General features: G+C 34.7%; 1 protein-coding gene across 1 annotated transcript in view; it reads right to left on the bottom strand.

Annotated features, from left to right (window-relative positions):
* The window catches only part of LOC136042821 (MDS1 and EVI1 complex locus protein EVI1-B-like), a 60,098-nt gene that overhangs the window by 42,917 nt on the left and 10,804 nt on the right, over nucleotides 1-6,377 (bottom strand). The window lies entirely within an intron of this gene.

The following is a 6,377-nucleotide window of genomic DNA, read 5'->3' as shown; positions in this document are numbered from 1 at the left end:
ATGTGTTAAACAATGTGTTCATAAAAAAAAAACATGGTAACGAACTTTAAGTATAGAGCAGCTCATGCCAATAGCAACCAAAACTCCTAAAAAAAGAAAAAAATGTGCACATAATAAATTTTCCTTTCATATCGATTCCAAATATATAATATTTCTCAAGTTCAAATTTTTTTACAGCTATAGCATTTTACCTCAAAGCTACAATTTTTTTTGGGGAGTATACTTGGACAAAGCCTACACTAAAAATACTATGGCGTGACAGCTCCCTACTTATCGAAAAAATATTTGAAGTGTACCATCAAAGATTAAATACATATGCTTCATTGCAAAGAAGGGGGAGGTTTGGATATGGAAACCACACAAAACAAGATTTGGTAAAGAAACTCTCTTTAAAAGCAAATAAAGGTTAATCTGGACATTAAGAAACCCCCTCGCAAAAAATATTTCAAGGGTTGCTCTACTTCAAAGATGATAATGGTTCTTGAAGCACCGTGATTCAACGATTAAAATTGAACATAGACAACCAGAGTCAGGCGAGGTCATTCAGATTAACAAAAAGAGCTACTTTAACATATGTTGGTAAGAAAGCAGATATACTGAGCATTGAATGAAAAAATTGCAAAAAACAAAAGGATGTAGTACCTTTCTATAGACTAGTAGGGCTAAAACCTGTTTCAGGCAGTATGTACTTAGTTAGGTGTGTTTTTGTCTGAGGGGGGATTTTATTTTACACCTTTCTTACTACCTTGGAAGATAGTTGAGTTAGGTAAATGAACCTTTTAGGAATGAATCAAGGACCAAAAATATACCCTGGGAAAGTACTACCAAGCTACTATGTCTACCCTTTGCTTATTTCTAGGGTTTAGAAGACTGCAAACATGAAAGGTATTTGAATTCTAACCTAAAATATTTTTATTAGTTTTGAGTTTTCAATATCCTTTTCATTGACTTTCGTTTTGAAAATACAATTCTTATTATTTCAGTTGTATTACAATCCATATCAAGGATTTTTTTTTTCTCAAATTTAAAAATAACGAAACCTTATAAATTGGGACTGAGCCGATATGAGGTTCAAAACATTTTTTTGTGCCTAATTTGAGCTGAAAATCTATTTCGCTACAAAAATTATCAAATGTCATCAAAGGTCATTGCCCTCTGGAGGGAGAAGGAGGAGAATTAGGTGCTTCAAAATATCTTACCATGAGTTCATTAGGCCTATGGATGCATTCCTGAGAGTTTCATTCACTTAACTCAACTACTTTCCAAGATATCAAAATGTTTCTTAACTATTGTATTGGATTAACACTACTTCTTGACTACCAAGGTGCTTGCATTACTCATGCAGTGTATAGCTACAACTGGGTTAGAACCCTGGGTCCCGCATTACCAAGCTGAGATCCAACCTACAGCACCACCACACTACAGTTCCTAGACTAGACTAGAATTTTATCCTTTTCTGCTTGAATTTTTAAGCTAATTATGATTTAAAAAAAAACTAATAAAAGAAATAAATTACAAAGCTTTTCAAAAAAAACTAAATATTATTTTTTGAATTGGGCTAGTGTTACTACTACTACTACTACTATTAATAAATTTCTACAGCACCATGCCACCTGAGGCCAGCACAACTACGCACGCTCCTCTTCCAGCCAAATCTATTCAATGCCTCTTTATAACCTCCCAAGAAGTCCCAATTCCCTTAAATCTTTCTTTTCGACATCCTCCCACCCCAACCATAGACGTCCTGCATTCTGTCTGGTCTTAGACGGTTGGCCAAAAAGGACAATCTTTGACAATATGTCATCCTTCATCCACAGAACAGCCCTAGCTATCTCAACCATTCTCTCATTATAGTCCTAAGAAGTGTGACTGAACTACTTATTTCAGAGTCTATAGTTTGAAATACCGTCAGACAGCTGGGTGGCCAAAACAATCCACAGACAATTTCTCTTGGAAAAAAATCTACCAAATCTTCCCCTATTTTCTGGAATGCCCATACTTCAGAAACATATTTGACCACTATCATCACTGTAGCTTCCAATATTCTAAACTTGGTTTACAGACTAATTTCCCTATATTCCAAATTTTTTCAAATGTAAAAAAACAACTGGAACCTTGGCTACACTACTTTTAATATCTTCAAGGCACCCACCATCTTTACTAATAATAATACCAATGTAAGTGAAGCTTTCCACTTGATTGATCGTTTCGTTACTCAACGTCACCTTTTCATCTTGACTTATTTCTACCCTTAGCGACTTAGTCTCCTTAACATTAATTTTCAAGCTTATTCCAGCACCCTGAACTTGCAAAACCTATAAAAGTGTGAGTAAAAAACTTATTTTACTCACACTTTCATCTACAATGGCTAAGTCATCAGCATAATCTAAGCCCAGGAGAGTGTTTCTTTCCCATTTGATTCCATGTTCTCCCATTATCTTTCCTGTGCTCCTTAAGACATATTCCATCAAAACGATCCATACAAATGAGAATAGAACACAACCTTGCTTAACTCCTGATTTAATACAAAACTGGCTACTAACTTGATTTCCTATCTTAACTGCTGCAGTGTTGTCTTATACATAGCACTAATCACTTTAATGTATTTGTCTGGTATACCATACAAGAATAATAATAATAATATTTATTTATAACCCATTTACATCACAAGATAAATAATGGAGTAAACACTAAAAAAAAGTGATTCAAAAACGAAAATCAACAATAACATTACATAAAAAAAACAATAACAATTAAACAACAATAAAATTTAATAATAAAATTAATAAAACAAACAAATCAAACCATGGTGAGGCAACAAACGCCTATACGCTGTTTTCAAAAGCTTTTCGTGTAAACCAGTCAGCTTCTCAGTAATATTAGGAAGGGTAAAACTTATTCATTATTTTTTTATTCCTATACCAAATATAAAGATAGAGAAAATACTTACAAAAACAGAAATAGACCACTCGAATATCACTAAAATCCTTATTCCTAAAAATAGGATAAAGCTCAGAAAGGAAAAGAACAGAATGATCTGAAAAAGCAGAATAAAGGTTTCCAGAGGCAATAATACAATTATATTTGCCTCAATTGGCTACAATTTTAGAGTAACTAATCTAGATCTTTGTTCTGGCATCCCGGACAGTACACTCACAAAAAGACGTTTTTTAAGCTCCTCTATCAGCTGAATAAAACGGTTGCTCATAATCAATAAAACTCTGGACTAAAGGTGTTTGATGACACAGGCACTTCTCAATTATCAGCTTAAGAGTTAAAATTTTGATGGACACATCCTCCACCCTTCCTTAAACTACACTTCTCTCTCTTACAATTTTGTTTACTACATATCTAAGTCTAAAAAGTATCATCATACTAATTTATTTGCTAACTACAGAAACCAGGCTAATGCCTTAATAATTAACACACTAATAAGTAACTCTTATTCCCTTTCTTATATGGGGGATTAATTAGGGTTTTCCCAAAATCAGTAGGTACTTCCCCCTTTTCAATTTTTTTTTCATAATCCTCAGTAACCTATTTCTAACCTCATTGCCACTATACTATACTTAAACAACTCATTTACCACACTATCAGCACCTGGGGCATTATTATCTTCTAATTCTTTTTGTACTGTCACCATTTCTTCCTTGCAGAATAAATTTTTCTTCACATCCAAGGTGTCAAAATTTTTTTGTTTTCCTCTGTATCTTTTTCTGTAACTCTATCCTGGTTTAGCACATTTTCAAAATGTTCTGCCCACCTCTCTTTAACTCTTTCCTTATCAATAATTATAGCCCCATTCCTATCTTTAACTGGAACAAGTCAAGATTGACTACTCCCTCTCAATTTATCAACATGCCAGTACATTGTTTTACTATTATGCCGTCTGCTGCTTCTTCCAGATCCTTGGCAATTTTATCCATAGTCTCCACTTCACACCTGCTTAGTTCATATTTTAATGCTTTCTCCATTTTCTATACATTCTTCTTATTGCCATGTGATCTATCACTCAGATTATTCCTGTACAAGCCCCTCTTCCTATCTATTGAACATAAAGCATTTTCACTTAATATTCCTAATTGCATTCCTAACTTTTTTCCGTAAGACACCATCAGCAACTTCACTAATCATTTTCCTAAAATTATTCCCTTTGCCTTCTGCATTGTAAAATTTCAAACTCTCCAGTTTAGTATTAAACTGTTCCTGGTAAGTTGCTCTAAATTTTCCTCTTGGAGTCTACCATTGTCATGGCTTCCAGGAAGGTAGCTGCCCTTCTGAGACTTCAGGTTTAAATTAATCTTAGACACTATTAGATGGTGATCATCACTTTTAATATAAGGCCTCCCACCAATAAGGCCTCCTGGAATAAGGTCATTAATAGTGAGAAATGTTCCCCATCTACCCTATCTTGTCTCCAGCTAGCTAATTTTGTTGATCATTATAAGCGTGTGTTCAGTGCATTTAATAGTTTTCTTCAGTCTTTTTATTATAAGTTGCTTAAACCACTTTTACCATACCGTCTCCTGCAGGCTCACGTCCAGCCTGTAGCAATATCTGAAATTCGCTGGGCTTTAAGAAAAATTAAGCATTCAAATAGGCTTGATGGTGACAGCCTTTCTTACCAATTTTTCGCTTATGATTGTCCTGCTCTACTTAACCATCTATAAATATTTTTCCAGTCTTGCTTAGCACAGTCGCTTGTTCCTGATAGTTGCCTTTGTGGCTGTGTAGCGTCTATTCAAAAGCAAGGCAATGACCCCATGTCATGTGTAAATTATTGTCCCATTACAGTATCGTGTTTTAAGTAAGTTGCTTGAACATTTCTTACTACCAGAAATTGAGTCGAATTATGATTTTACGCCTTTTCAATTTGGTCCTCGGAAAAGTTTTGATTGCTCCCATGCACATCATGTTTTAAGCCGACTCATGAAAGATGCCGTAAAAACTAAAACGTCTTTATACTGTCTTACTGTTGATATTTCTGGAGCTTTTGACAATATTATGCATTCTCAGGCTCTATTTTCCCTTGCGTCTTCAGGTGTTAATCCTTCTGTACTAAGTTTATTGTCTTCTTGGTATTCAAAGTCTAAAATTCAAGTTACCTGGAATGGCCAAATATCTGAACCAGTAAAAATTAATAAGGGAGTTCGGCAAGGTGCCGTATTGTCTCCTAGTATATTTAAATGCGTGCTTGCATTGTGCCTGCGTCCCCTTAGAAGTTCTGTTTTTTCCGGTAATATTGGTTTGTCTTTTATTGCATATGCAGATGACGTTCTTCTTGTTCCTCGGACTCACTGTGGATTGCTTTCTAATTTTACTATATTAACCAATGAACTATCTAAGATTGGACTGTCAGTTAATGCGTCTAAATGCGAGTTTATTTGTTTTAATAGCCCTTATGCAGTTGCTCCATTTGTTGCTGGGACTGCAGTTCTACCATGTTCTTCTTTAGTTAGTTGGCTTGGTCTGTTTTTTGGCCCAACACTTTCTACTACCTGTTCATCCCTAGTGAATCAATCCGTGAAAAACCTACGCGTTGCTTACGGAAAAATATCCCCAAACAAAAGCCATTACAACCACAGCGATTTGTACATGATTTATAACGCTTATTGTGCCCCTGTGCTTTTGTTTTTATCAGACATGGCTCATCTGTTTCATAAGAAAGATTGGCATACTCTACGTACGGCTTATTTCAGATATTGCAAATTCCTCCTCCGGCTTCCTAGATGGCACCAAAACAAAAAAATAATTGCTCAATTTGGTTTAATTGATGTGCCTTCTCGGATTCAGTCTTCCAGTGATGATTTATGTAAAAAGACTATCAACTTTATTCCCGTTTATGACCCTCTGCAGCCTTTTTTCCATATTGATACTGGTTAATTAGTCCATGTTGTCTTTTGTTAGTTTGAAATTTTTTTTCCTTTGCTGTTTATCGTTTTGTTTTTGTTTATTTATAATACTCCGTACTTTGTGTTTTTTATACTTTTACGGGTAATAAAGTTCATTCATTCATATCAATAACAGCATTCCTTTATACCCTAGTATCTTGTATTGATCCAGTCAGCCATCAGCTTATAATAATATAATCAATAAGGTTAGCTGTCTTATCATCACGTAAATACAATGGCACCTTTTAGGATACCATCTATCCCTATTTCTATCTACCTGAGCATTAAAATCTCCCAATAAAAACTATATATTTCTATCTGGGACCCATTCTATTTGTTCCTGTAAGCAAGTAAAATTCATCAAAGTCATTACCATCTCTGCCAGTTGGTTCTACAGAGGCATATACTGTATACTATGACTGAGTGGTAATATTCTATTATTAATAACTTCTCAACCTAAACAGGACTTAGCACCTTCCATATTTA

This window comes from Artemia franciscana, unplaced genomic scaffold (genome assembly GCF_032884065.1).
Source record: "Artemia franciscana unplaced genomic scaffold, ASM3288406v1 Scaffold_209, whole genome shotgun sequence".
NCBI classification, from domain to species: domain Eukaryota; kingdom Metazoa; phylum Arthropoda; class Branchiopoda; order Anostraca; family Artemiidae; genus Artemia; species Artemia franciscana.
This window is presented reverse-complemented; position numbering and strand designations above follow the sequence as displayed.